Raw genomic sequence first — 14,514 nt, forward strand, 5'->3', positions numbered from 1 at the left:
CAGTTCAAAATAAACTCTGTTTGTTGTGATGATTAGTCACAAAGTCTAATAAGGAATATAAAATAGAGATGCAAGAATATGAAGCACATGTTGAGTAAATGGTCATGTTTGACTACATATTTATGGATGATACTTTCGGGCAGTGAGTAAAATTTTTCTGCATGTGTCGTTCATGTTTGGCTATTACTTCACCTAATGGCTTTATTAGTTTTTTTATTTTTCATGTTTACAGACAAGAGCTATTACTTCACCTAATGGTTTTATTAATTTTTTTATATTTCCTGTTTACAGACAAAATATATGCTGTCTTTTTTTTTTTTTTTTTTGAGACGGAGTTTCGCTCTGGTTACCCAGGCTGGAGTGCAATGGCGCAATCTCGGCTCACCGCAACCTCCGCCTCCTGGGTTCAGGCAATTCTCCTGCCTCAGTCTCCTGAGTAGCTGGGATTACAGGCACGTGCCACCATGCCCAGCTAATTTTTTGTATTTTTAGTAGAGACGGGGTTTCACCATGTTGATCAGGATGGTCTTGATCTCTCGACCTTGTGATCCACCCGCCTCGGCCTCCCAAAGTGCTGGGATTACAGGCTTGAGCCACCGCGCCCGGCCAATGCTGTCTTTTTTTTTTTAAATGTATTGTTTTTGAGACAAGGGTCTCTCTTTTTTGTTGTTGTTGTTTTTTCATTCTTTTTTTTTTTTTTTTTTTTTTTTGAGACAGAATTTTACTCTTGTTGCCCAGGCTGGAGTGCAGTGGTGCGCTCTTGGCCCATTGCAACCTTTACCTCCTAGGTTCAAGCAACTCTCCTGCCTCAGCCTCCCAAGTAGCTGGGATTACAGGCATGCACCACCACGCCTGGTTAATTTTTTGTATTTTTAGTAGAGACGGGGTTTCTTCATGTTGGTCAGGCTGGTCTCGAACTCCTGACCTCAGGTAATTTACCTGCCTCAGCCTTCAAAAGTGCTGGGATTACAGGCATAACTACCGCAGCCAGCTGAGACAAGAGTCTTTCTTGCTGCTCAGGCTAAACTTGAACTCCTGGGCTCAAGCAGTCCTCCTGCCTCAAGTCTCCCAAGTATCTGGGATTACAGGTATGTGCTACCATGCCTGGGTATATGCTCATTTTAAAACATCATCAATCCATCAAGCAGTACAAAAGTGCTTTCCGAATCCTTTCTGTTAGGGAGAACTCACTATTAATAACTGGACATTAAAAAAAATAATAACTGGACATACATTCTTTCAGATGTATTTTTATATATTAACATTTTAAATGGAATGGGCTTATAGTATATGTAGTATTTGATAACCATATTCTTTTTAACTCATCAATGATCTTAGACATCTTTCCTTGTTCATCCAGTGCAGTTGAATGATAACCATGCTTAGGTGGAGGGTAGTTAGGAAGTGGTTAGTGGTTGGGGCTTCAGGGGAAGTTTGGAAGTCAGGACCCATCCTGGGTTCAGCTGCCCTTCTTGATTTTTCATTACACTACATGAGACCCCCAACCAACTGGAGGAATGTTTCCAAAATAGCCAATTCTTCTTCTTTTTTTTTTTTTTTAGATGGAGTCTCAATCTCTTACCAGGTTGGATTGCAGTGGCACAGTCTTGGCTCACTGCAACCTCTGCCTCCTGGATTCAAGCGATTCTTGTGCCTCAGCCTCCTGAGTAGCTGGTAGTACCGGTGGTATTACCGGTGCCCACCACCACATCCAGCTAAGTTTTATATTTTCAGCAGAGATGGCTGGTCTCAAACTCCTGACCTCATGTGATCCTCTGGCCTTGGCCTCCCAAAGTGCTGGGATTATAGGCGTGAACCACCATGCTTGGCCCAAAATAGCCAATCATTTAAACCCATCCACCCCGACAGGCTTCTGAGAGTCTGGTTGGAAGAAGTGCTGCTAGGCAGGACCTTTGTGTTTGGAAAAAAATCACTCAGATTATAACTGCCTTATCCTTCCCTCTAATTCAGCAACCATTACCTAAGAGTGGAGAAAACGCCATGAACCTCTGCTCTCACACCAAAAACAATCAGCATGCTTCTTTTGTAGTTCATGAGCATGATGATTGGGTGTTCATGCACATGTGTGAGATGTGCCACCCTTGAACCTTGTTACAACATTGGCACATTACCCATCAGACCTGAAACATACGCACACAACCCCCATACTCCCCCACCAAAAAAAGAAGAATTCTGTGACCAAATGTGTAGGGGAGGCCAGGTGCAGTGGTTAATGCCTGTAATCCCAGCACTTTGGGAGGCTGAGGCAGGTGGATTCCTTGAGCCCAGGAGTTCGAGACCAGCCTGAGCAACTTGATGAAACCCTGTCTCTACAAAAAATACAAAAGTTAGCTGAGCATGGCGGCATATGCCTGTAGTCCCAGCTACTTGGGAGGCTGAGGCAAGAGGATTGCTTGAGCCCTGAAGGTCAAAGTTGCAGTGAGCTGGAATCATGCTACTGCATTCCAGCCCAGGCAACAGGTGTTTAAAAAAACAAATAAAAATGTGGGAGTGGTTTTTCCTATCAGCAAGCAGTCAGTTCTGCATCAGGCACCAGCTGGGTGTCATCTAATTTAATTCCAACACTGTCTACTTGGAGATAGCGTCAGATCCCACAGGTTGAGGGCTCAGTCCCCGAGGCCCCCCGACCCCAACTTCTGATGCCAATCTCAAGCCTCGAGTTATTTTATCTGTGCTTCTGACCAGCTGGCGTGTGTGTGTGTGTGTGTGTGTGTGTGTGTGTGTGTGTGTAAAATATACTATTATATACAATATATGTAATTTTTTTCTTTATCAGATGAGGGTCTTGCTGTGTTGCCCAGACTGATCTTGAATTCCTGGTTGCAAGCTCCCTTCCTGCCTCAGCCTCTGAATCAGTGGTATTATAGTCCTGTGCCACCTTGCTCAGCTACTGTCTTTTATTTCTGATGAATCCTCTGTGTTCAGTACAGTCTCCAACTGGCTATAAACGGGTTCCCGGCTGGGCTCAGTGGCTCATGCCTGTAATTGTGGGCATGCCACCGTGCCCAGTTGGGAACCCCAGTTTATAGCCAGTAATCCCAACTCTGGGAGGCCGAGGTGGGTAGGTCATGAGGTCAGGAGTTCAAGACCAGCCTGGCCAACATGGTGAAAACCCATCTCTACAAAGATACTACAAAGATAGAAAAAAAATTGGCATGGTGGTGGGTGCCTATAATCCCAGCTACTTGGGAAGCCGAGGCAGGAGAATCGCTTGAACCCAGGAGGCAGAGGTTGCAGTGAGTTGAGATCATGCCACTGCAATTCAGTCTGGGTGACAAATAAAGACTTCATCTCAAAAACAAAAAAATAAAAACTAAAAAAACCGTGGGGTTTCCACGACTTCCTCATCAGGTTCAGTTAATTTGCTAGAAACGCTTAGGCTTACTGTTACAAAGGATATAGATGAAAAGATGCACGAAGCAAGGTATGGGGGTAAGGGTACAGAGCTTCCATGCCCTCCCTGTGCATGCCACCCTCCAGGAACCTCCGTGCATTCAGCTATCTGGAAGATCTCTCAATCTTCTTCTTTTGAGGTTTTTTTTTTTTTTTTTTTTTTTGAAACAGAGTTTCGCTCTTGTTACCCAGGCTGGAGTGCAATGGCGCGATCTCGGCTCACCGCAACCTCTGCCTCCTGGGTTCAGGCAATTCTCCTGCCTCAGCCTCCTGAGTAGCTGGGATTACAGGCACGCACCACCATGCCCAGCTAATTTTTTGTATTTTTAGTAGAGACGGGGTTTCACCATGTTGACCAGGATGGTCTTGATCTCTCGACCTCGTGATCCACCCGCCTCGGCCTCCCAAAGTGCTGGGATTACAGGCTTGAGCCACCGCGCCCGGCTTCTTTTGAGTTTTTATGGAGACATCACTATGTAGGTATGAAACCATTGGCCATTGGTGATCAATTTTACTTTCAGCCCCTTTCCCCTCCCAGGAGATTATATGGGGTAGGCTGAAAGTCCTGACCCTCTAATTATGCTTTTGGTCTTTCCAATGACCAGCTTCCATCCTTAAGCTACCTAGGGCTGCCAGCAATGAATCTACTCATTAACATACAAAAAGACATCTCTGGAGATTATAGGGATTTTCGGAGTTATATGTTAGGAAATGGGGTCACAGACCAAATACATATTTTGTATTTCAAAATATCACACTGTTAAATTCTTAGATAATCTTGCATTTTATTTGTTTTACCTGTTATTTTTTAGATCTGTCCATGTTGATATATACATATGCATCTAATTCTTTTAACTGCTGTGTATCTCTCACATGAATATACCGTTATCCATTCTTCATTACCACATTATGTATTGCATACATGGCTGCAGTAACATTCGGTGCATGTGTAAGATCTTCTCAAAGATACATATTTTGCAAATAGAACACCAGGCTTTAGGATATGTATTTGTAAACTTAACTAGATATAGTAACATTGCTTCTCAAAGGAATGCAGTGATTTATATTCCCATCAGTAGTATAAAAGAGTTCTTATTCTGTACCTTTGCTAACACTTGGCACTATCAGACGTTTTGGTTTCTGTTGCCTGTCTGATGTGTGTGAAACCACTTTTTTTTTTTTTTTTTTTGAGACAGAGTCTTGCTCTGTCGCCCAGACTGGAGTGCGGTGGCACAATCTTGGCTCCCTGCAACCTCCATCTCCCAGATTCAAGCAATTCTCTAGCCTCAGCCTACCGTAGCTAGGATTACAAGCACACATCTCCATGTCTGGCTCGTTTTTGTGTTTTTAGTAGATTTGGGGCTTCACCATTTTAACCAGTCTGGTCTTGAACTCCTGATCCACCCACCTCAGCCTCCCAAAGTTCTGGGATTACAGGTGTGAAACCACTTCTTATTTTTTTATTTTTTATTTTGAGATGGAGTCTCACTGTGTTACCCAGGCTTGAGCGCAGTGGCACGATCTTGGCTTACTGCAACCTCTGCCTCCTGGGTTCAAGTGATTCTCCTGTCTCAGCCTCCTGAGTAGCTGGGGTTACAGGCATGTACCGCCATGACTGGCTAATTTTTGTATTTTTAGTAGAGATGGGGTTTTACCATGTTGATCAGCCTGGTCTTAAACTCCTGACCTCATGATCCTCCTACCTTGGCCTCCCAAAATGCTGGGATTACAGTGTAAGCTACCACACCCGGCCACCACTTCTAATTTACTTTTGTCAGATCACTAGTGTGCTTGAGCATGTTTTACATTTACTGGTGATTCTGCTTCTCTGTGAATTGCCTATTCAGTTTCATTCACTGATAACTGGCATCAAACAATTTCTGGAAGTACATAGCTATGTATTTTTAATGGTTTTATAATATTCCATTATAGGATCATTGCTTGGGTGAAAAGGATCATTACTTGGGGAGTCCGGAGTATAACAGAGACTGAAGAGATATATTATCCAAATGTAATGTATGGACCTTGTTTGGATCATGAGTGTAAAAGCATTTATGAGGCGACTTGGAAAACTGGATATTCACTATTATATCATTAGGGGTTGGGAAATGGTGCTATTTCAATCCAGTTTTCCCTTCAACATTTATCAGCTAAATTTTCTTGTAAAGGAAACTTCCCCCTCATCAGCTATTTGGCTACCCTAAAGTATAGTTTGTATGTAAGAAAAACAAAAAGTGCTGGATTCTTCAATTCATACTTTAATAATTTCCAAGTGCTCTTTTTTTTTTTTTTTTTGAGACGGAGTTTCGCTCTTGTTTGAGGACATTTTACAGTCTCATGGGTGAAAAATAAAAATAAAAAATAGAAAAAAAGAAAAGTTTGAGGACATTTAAAATAAGTAATAGACTGACAATTTCACATTAAAACTAGGATATATTATACTGATACTTAAGTTTTTTTGTGAATTACAAATTTTTCTGTATGGGTTTTAGTTTTTTTTGTTTGTTTGTTTGTTTTGAGACGGAGTTTCGCTCTTGTTACCCAGGCTGGAGTGCAATGGCGCGATCTCGGTTCACCGCAACCTCCGCCTCCTGGGTTCAGGCAATTCTCCTGCCTCAGCCTCCTGAGTAGCTGGGATTACAGGCACACACCACCATGCCCAGCTAATTTTTTGTATTTTTAGTAGAGACAGGGTTTCACCATGTTGACCAGGATGGTCGATCTCTCAACCTCGTGATCCACCTGCCTCGGCCTCCCAAAGTGCTGGGATTACAGGCTTGAGCCACCGCGCCCGGCCCCCTCCCCACCACTTTTAAAAATAGTATAGTGTTCTGGTTTCATGGGAGCAATGACTTTTCTTTAGCCTCTGAGTATATTAATTATAGTTTTCATTTGTTCCCTGCTTTGTCTGTTTCTTCAGAGTCCCATTTTTATTTCCTATAGTTTTGGTTTTCTCTGTTTCAGGCTAGAATTTCAAGAGATTATTGTTAATTATCTCTTCATGTTTTAAAAGTGAGGCACTAAAAAAGGTGAGTTGGAGGCTTTGTGTGCCTGGATACAGTTTAGTACCTCGTGGGAACCCAAATTTCAGTCTCCCATGATCCTTTCTTAGAGACATTTGAGTTTTTCCAGAGGATAATCTCTTTGAGGGGTGGCTGGTGGAGTAGGTAAGCCTAGTTACCTACATTATTGCAACCTGGGTGAAGGCAGGAAGGAGGCCCTATTACTGTTTAGTATCTAGACTTTAGTCTTTCATGTAATTCCACTTGTCATTTGGCATCTGCCTGGCTGTGCCTCGAATGTTTCTAGTCTAAAATCTCTCATTGAGTTTATTCAGAAAACAAACCTCTTATTTCCTGTGTGGGTGAGCAAGGAAGGCCATCTGGCCACTCTGGTATGGGACTATTTACCTACTAGGGATATTACTAAGTAGTGATTTTAGACTTCCACTCAACCCTCCTGTCTTCAGCTCTACCGTCACACAGCACACCAGTTTTCTATTGTATACATTCCATAGTATGGATCTGTTATAATTTTATTTACTGTCTGTTGATAGACATTTATCTTCCAGTTTTGAACTGTTACAAATAGCCCTTCAATGAACAAAACTTTTTTCGTATTAAATACCACTAATAATTTTATTCCAATTTTTTAATTTTTTTTTTTTTTTTTAAGAGATGGGGTTTCACCATGTTGGCCAGGCTGGTCTCGAACTCCTAACCTCAGGTGATCCATCCGCCTTGGCCCTCCCAAAGTGGTGGGATTACAGGCTTGAGCCACCACAACTGGCCACCAATTTTTTAACATTTTAAAATTTTATTTTTATTTTTATTTTTATTTATTTATTTATTTTTTGAGACAGAGTTTTGCTCTTGTTACCCAGGCTGGAGTGCAGTGGCGGGATCTCTGCTCACTGCAACCTCTGCCTCCTGGGTTCAAGCAATTCTGCCTCAGCCTCTTGAGTAGTTGGGACTACAGGTGCACACCACCATGCCCAGCTAATTTTTTTTGTATTTTTACTAGAGATGGGGTTTCACCATGTTGACCAGGATGGTCTCGATCTCTTGACCTTGTGATTCACCCACCTCGGCCTCCCAGAGTGCTGGAATTATAGGCGTGAGCCACCACGCCCGGCCTTATTTTATTTTTTTTAGGCTGGAGTGCAATGATGCAGTCTCGGCTTACTGCAACTTCCACCTCCTGGGTTCAAGCGATTCTCTTGCCTCAGCCTCCCAAGTAGGTGGGATTATAGGCGCCTGCCACCACGCCAGCTAATTTTTGTATTTTTGGTAGAGACGGGGTTTCACCATGTTGGCCAGGCTGGTCTCGAACTCTTTACCTTGGAATCCGCCCACCTCGGCCTCCCAAAGTGCTGGCATTACAGGTGTGAGCCACCATACCCGGCCGGCTTTATTTTTTATTTTTATTTTTATTTATTTATTTTTTTTGAGACAGAGTTTTGCTTTTGTTACCCAGGCTGGAGTGCAATGGCGTGATCTCGGCTCACCGCAACCTCCGCCTCCCGGGTTCAGGCAATTCTCCTGCCTCAGCCTCCTGAGTAGCTGGGATTACAGGCACGTGCCACCATGCCCAGCTAATTATTTGTATTTTTAGTAGAGACGGGGTTTCACCATGTTGACCAGGATGGTCTCGATATCTTGACCTCGTGATCCACCCGCCTCGGCCTCCCAAAGTGCTGGGATCACAGGCTTGAGCCACCACGCCCCGCTATTTTTATTTTTTTTGAGACAGAGTCTCACTGTGTTGCTCAGGCTGGAGTGCAGTGACATGAACTCAGCTCACTGCAACTTTTGCCTCCTGAGTTCAAGCAATTATCTTGCCGCAGTCTCCTTAGTAGCTGGGACTATAGGTGTGTGCCACCATGCCTGGCTAATTTTTTGTATTTTTAATAGAGACGGGATTTCACTGTGTTAGCCAGGATAGTGTCAATCTCCTGACCTTGTGTTTCACCCTCCCTGGTCTCCCAGCATGCTGGGATTACAGGCATGAGCCAGCATGCCTGGCCAACTTTTTTTTTTTTTTTTTTTTTTAACAGAAATATCCAAACATTGAAGATTAGAGAGAATAGTATAATATAAATGAACTCCCACATCCCATCATTTAACACTTACCAACAAAAAGCCAATATTTTTTCTTTAGAAAAAGAATTTTTTAAAGAGACATTTGTGCACTCTGTAGCCTAGGCTGGAGTGTAGTGATGTGCTGGAGCGCACTGCAGCCTAGAACTCCTAGGCTAAAGCCGTCCTGGGATGACAGGCATGTGCCACCACGCCCAGGTAATTTTTGTATATTTTTTTAAGCAGAGGCAGGGTTTCACCATATTGGCCAGACTGGTTTTACACTTTTGACCTCATGATCCACCAACCTCAGCCTCCTGAAGTGCTGGGATTGCAGGCTTGAGCCACTGCACCTGGCCAAGGGTCTCTCTGTGTTGCCCAGGCTGTTCTCAAACTCCTGGCCTCAAGTGATTCTCCCACCTTGGCCTCAGAAAGCACTGAGATTATAGGCATTAGCCACTGTGCCTGGCCAAGCCAATATTTTTTCACCTGTACTTCTATACTTCCCTTTAGCATTTTCACCATAATATTAAGGCAGAACAAAGAGTATATCATTGTATCTTTATTTTATTTATTTATTTATTTTCTGTTGCTATAACATCATTGTATCTTTCAAAGATAGGGCTGTTTAACAAATATAACCATAATACCATTATCACATCTAAAAGTTATAGATGGTTATTCTTTTTTTTTTTTTTTTTGGAGACGGAGTTTTGGTCTTGTTGCTCAGGCTGGAGTGCAATGGCGTAATCTCGGTTCATCGCAACCTCTGCCCCCTGGGTTCAAGCAATTCTATCTCAGCCTCCTGAGTAGCTGGGATTACCGGCATCCACCACCACGCCCTTGCTAATTTTGTTTTTTTATCAAATAAGGGGTTTCTCCATGTTGGTCTGGCTGGTCTTGAACTCCCAACCTCAGTAGATCTGTCCGCCTGGGCCTCCCAAAGTGCTGGGATTACAGGCATGAGCCACTGCACCCAGCCAGTTATTTTTTAATAATATTTAATATTTAATAAGTGTTTATTAAGTATTAAATATTCTGTTTACATATTTAATAAATTATTAAATATTCTTTAACATTTAATAAATTAAATATTAAATATTATTAAAGTATAATTTCCGCAATTGTCTCATCAATGTGTTTTGTAGTTGGTTGTTTTCAGTCAGTGTCTAATCAAGATAGTCTACACATTTATACTTGGTTTAATATGTCTCTTAAGTTTCTCTTTATATATAGCAGTTCTGCTTTTCTTTTTTTCCCCCTTGACATTTATTGTGGCAGAAACCAAATTATTTTTATTAAAAAATTTTCCACATTTTGGACTTGGGAGGGATTACATCTTTTGAGTGTTATTTAATATGGTCTTCAGTCTGCTCTTATTTCTTTTTTTTTTTTATTTTTTTATTTTTATTTTTATTTTTAGTAGAGACGGGGTTTCACCATGTTGACCAGGATGGTCTCGATCTCTTGACCTTGTGATCCACCCGCCTCGGCCTCCCAAAGTGCTGGGATTACAGGCTTGAGCCACCGCGCCCGGCCTTGCTCTTATTTCTTAAAAGAAATTACATTAAAAAAATTACCTTTAGGCCGGTCATGGTGGCTCAAGCCTGTAATCCCAGCACTTTGGGAGGCCGAGGCGGGTGGATCACCAGGTCAAGAGATTGAGACCATCCTGGTCAACATGGTGAAACCCCGTCTCTACTAAAAATACAAAAAAATTAGCTGGGCATGGTGGTGCGTGCCTGTAATCCCAGCTACTCAGGAGGCTGAGGCAGGAGAATTGCCTGAACCCAAGAGGTGGAGCTTGCGGTGAGCCGAGATCACGCCATTGCACTCCAGCCTGGGTAACAAGAGCGAAACTCTTGTCTCAAAAAAAAAAAAAAAAAAAAATTACATTTAATTAATTATTTGATATAATGGAAATATTTTCCTCTCCCCATTATGTAGATTAAGTGGGAAGAAGATAATATCTTCACGGACACTTAACAATAAGTCGGCCTTTTGTTGTTTTTTTTTTTTTTGAGACAGAGTTTCGCTCTTGTTACTCAGGCTGGAGTGCAATGGCGCGATCTCGGCTCACCGCAAGCTCCACCTCTTGGGTTCAGGCAATTCTCCTGCCTCAGCCTCCTGAGTAGCTGGGATTACAGGCACGCACCACCATGCCCAGCTAATTTTTTTGTATTTTTAGTAGAGACGGGGTTTCACCATGTTGACCAGGATGGTCTCAATCTCTTGACCTGGTGATCCACCCGCCTCGGCCTCCCAAAGTGCTGGGATTACAGGCTTGAGCCACCAAGCCTGGCCTGTTTTTATTTTTTAGACAAGTACTGTAGTCAGAGTATTTAAATGGCTATCCTTTGCCTTTTTTTTTTTTTTTTTTCATCTTGTTTTCTTCTGCATCTTTACTCCAATGAGCAACAACTTCTAGGGACTTTTTTTTTTTTTTTTTTTTAAACTTTGGGAGCTTGTCTTTTCAAAGTATTCATTTGTTTTTCCCCAAACAGTAGAGCAAAACAGCCCCTATAAGCCATCTGGTCTTGAAAGCATTTTGCTTCATCACACAGCTTACTCTTTTTAGATCCTGACATAAGTCTGTATCGTCCACTGATTTTTTTTTTTCAAAGTGTCTAGTTGCTCCCAGGAGAGTTGTCTGAAGTCACTTTAATATTGTTGCTGGCCTATTAGTTATTGAAAGGGGAGAGGGGTATTTAGTCAACATACATGCTGAAAAAGCTCATTCACAGGCCCTTAATTCCCCTAGCCCTTGAAAGAGAGAGAGAGAGAGAGAGAGAGAGAGAGAGAGAGAGAGAGAGAGAAAGTGTGTGTGTGTGTGTGTGTGTGTGTGTGTGTGTGAAAAAGAGAAAAGGGGAGGGGTATGTGCATTGTGTACCAACATACCTGAGTGATCTGACAAACTCTTCTGTGCTGAGGAGGCTCAGTGGAATTTCCAGGGGTAATATGGTTTTATAATTGAAAAAAAAAAAAGACCTGCCCCTCTCCTGCCACGGTTTAACTATTGGTCTAACCCTATCATGATTATTCAAAGGTTTGCCAAGTATAGTAGAGGGTGACTGACTTTATAAAGTCATGCCACTGGCTAACAATTAAGTCACATTAAATCAGTAATTAATATACTGGACTTTTTATGAGCATTCATTTCATCTTCTTTTTTTGAGGGGGGTGGGGTGGGGGGATACAAGGTCTTGATCTGTCACCCAGGCTGGAGTGCAGTGGTGTGATCTCGGCTCACTGCAACCTCTGCCTCCTGGGCTTGGTGATCCCCTCCCACCTCAGCCTCTGAGTAGCTGGGACTACAGGCGTACAACACCATGCCAGGCTAATTTTTCATGGAAACAGGGTTTTGCTATGTTGTTCAGGCTGGTGTCGAACTTTTGAGCTTGAGTAATCGGCCCTCCTTGGGCTCCCAGAGTGCTGGGATTATACAAGCGTGAGCCACCGTGCCTGGCCTGTGCTTTTTCTTGTTCACATACATGACTTCAGTGTGGTTACATTATATGCAGACTTTAACTGTGTGATTTTTAAAAGTTTCATTTCATATTCAGAGTTTGCAATGTTGCCTTCTCATCTCAGAAAGTCTTCAGGAATCATATTATACGCAAGCCTGACTGAGCTGTAAACTAATGTGCTGTTATCCTATGTTGGTATTAGTTAGGCAGTAACAGAAATATCAGCCATCTCTTATCAGCCTTAACACCAAATTAGGTGACTGTTGAATTATGCAAGATATTTGCAAATCCATCTTTTTTTTACAAAATGCAGTTACCCATGTTTAAGATCTTTCATCTATTAAATTTCAATCAATAGAACATAGGGCTCTGTTGTAACCTACTACATTTCCCAGCACCTTGCAATGTTTAAAACAATAGGGGCTCAACTTGTGTTTTGAAAGATGGATGAATGAATGGAATATTTTTCTTTTTTTTTTTTTTGAGATGGAGTCTTGCTCTGTCGCCCAAAGTGGAGTGCAGTGGTGCCATCTCGGCTCACTGCTACCTCTGCCTCCTTGATTCAGACGATTCTCCTGCCTCAATATCAAATATTTTCATAGAAAAGTATAGCATAGAGGTGCTAAACTTTGGGTTTGTGGAAGGAACTATAGTGTCTCTAAGCCCCCTGAGAAAAATAGGTGGCATTTGACATGGATGGGGGCATTTTTTCTGGGGAAATGTGGTTCATAGATGGATCAAATTTCCAAAGTGATCTTTGGATCCCCTAATGATTAAGAACCGATATTATAGAGTTTGTAGGTTTCAGGCTTCAAAGATCAGGAAAGTTGAACACAATGGCTCACACATGTAGTCTCAGCAACTCTGGAGGCTGAGGCAGGAGGGTGGCTTGAGCCCAGGAGTTTGAAGCTAGCAGTTCAGCAGTTGTAGACCAGCCTGGCAACATAGTGAGACCCACATCTTTAAAAAAAAAAGAGGCTGGGCATGGTAATCCCAGCACTTTGGGAGGCCGAGGAGGATGGATCACTTAAGATCAGGAGTTCGAGACCAGCCTGGTCAACATGGTGAAACCTCATCTCTACTAAAAAAATAAAAAAATTAGCCAGGCGTGGTGGCAGGTGCCTGTAACCCCAGTTATGCAGAAGCCGAGGCAGGACAGTCAGTCGAACCCAGGAGGCAGAGGTGCAGTGATCTGAGATTGTATCAGTGCACTCCAGCCTGGGAGACACAGCAAGACTCTGTCTCAAAGAAAACAAAAAAAAGAAGAAGAAAACCAACTCAAGCTTATGTAAAAAAGGATTGTATTGGATTTTGTAACTGAAAACAAAAATACTGGGAAAATTCTGGCTCCAGGAATCCTGGGTACAAATAATATCTTTAATTAAAGTTTTTATCTCCCTTGCTCTTTCTCTATATTGGCTTTAGTCTTAGGCCTACTCTTCTCTGTGCTGGAAAAAAGATATGTCAGTCTGCAGCCGAGGCCTGCTAGGTTTTTAGAGTTTAAGAATTGACAGGTGTCCCAGAGAAGACTCTGATCAGTCTGGTTTAAGTCATGTGCCCACCCCTAGAGAAATGGAGTTATCATCAATCAGATTACATGGACTGAATATAATTAGCATGAAACTGGAGAGAGAAAGTTCCCTGAAGAAACGTAATGTGTGTAGACAAAAAACAGAAACAAAAAAACCCAGTGTCCTCTGTAGTGATTGAAAAGTTTGAGGACATTTTACAGTCTCATGGGTGAAAAATAAAAATAAATAGAAAAAAAGAAAAGTTTGAGGACATTTAAAATAAGTAATAGACTGACAATTTCACATTAAAACTAGGATATATTATACTGATACTTAAGTTTTTTTGTGAATTACAAATTTTTCTGTATGGGTTTTAGTTTTTTTGTTTGTTTGTTTGTTTGTTTGTTTTGAGACGGAGTTTCGCTCTTGTTACCCAGGCTGGAGTGCAGTGGCGCGATCTCGGCTCACCGCAACCTCCGCCTCCTGGGTTCAGGCAATTCTCCTGCCTCAGCCTCCTGAGTAGCTGGGATTACAGGCACGTGCCACCATGCCCAGCTAACTTTTTGTATTTTTAGTAGAGACGGGGTTTCACCATGTTGACCAGGATGGTCTCGATCTCTCAACCTCGTGATCCACCCGCCTCGGCCTCCCAAAGTGCTGGGATTACAGGCTTGAGCCACCGCGCCCGGCCTTAGTTTTTTTAACTTGAAAAGTTTTATTCATTTATTCATTTATCAAATATTTGAGAACCTGTTATGTGCTGCTATCATCATTCTTTGCACTGGGTATACATCAATGAACAAAACAAAAATCCCTTACTTCATGGAACCCACATTCTAGTGAGAACAGACAGGTAATAAATAACATTACTGAAATATCATGTTGGATCGGTTTAAGTACTCTAAAGAAAATAAGCAGGGAGGAAAGGTAAGGAGTAGGTGTGACAGTTTTATTTTTTTAGTTTTTAGGTTTTTTGAGACCAAGTCTTGTTCTGTTACCCAGGTGTGACTTGATCTTTTTTTTGAGACCAAGTCTTGTTCTGTT

General features: G+C 42.2%; 1 protein-coding gene and 1 non-coding gene across 9 annotated transcripts in view; both read left to right on the top strand.

The window, feature by feature from the left end:
- The window catches only part of SPAG9 (sperm associated antigen 9), a 147,291-nt gene that overhangs the window by 14,219 nt on the left and 118,558 nt on the right, over positions 1-14,514 (top strand). The gene's annotated exons all lie outside the window — the stretch shown is intronic.
- LOC120367053 (small nucleolar RNA U13) lies at positions 2,039-2,142 on the top strand. The gene has a single exon (XR_005581553.1). It is a non-coding gene; the product is annotated as a small nucleolar RNA U13 (small nucleolar RNA).

Source organism: Saimiri boliviensis, chromosome 17, assembly GCF_048565385.1.
Source record: "Saimiri boliviensis isolate mSaiBol1 chromosome 17, mSaiBol1.pri, whole genome shotgun sequence".
NCBI lineage: Eukaryota > Metazoa > Chordata > Mammalia > Primates > Cebidae > Saimiri > Saimiri boliviensis.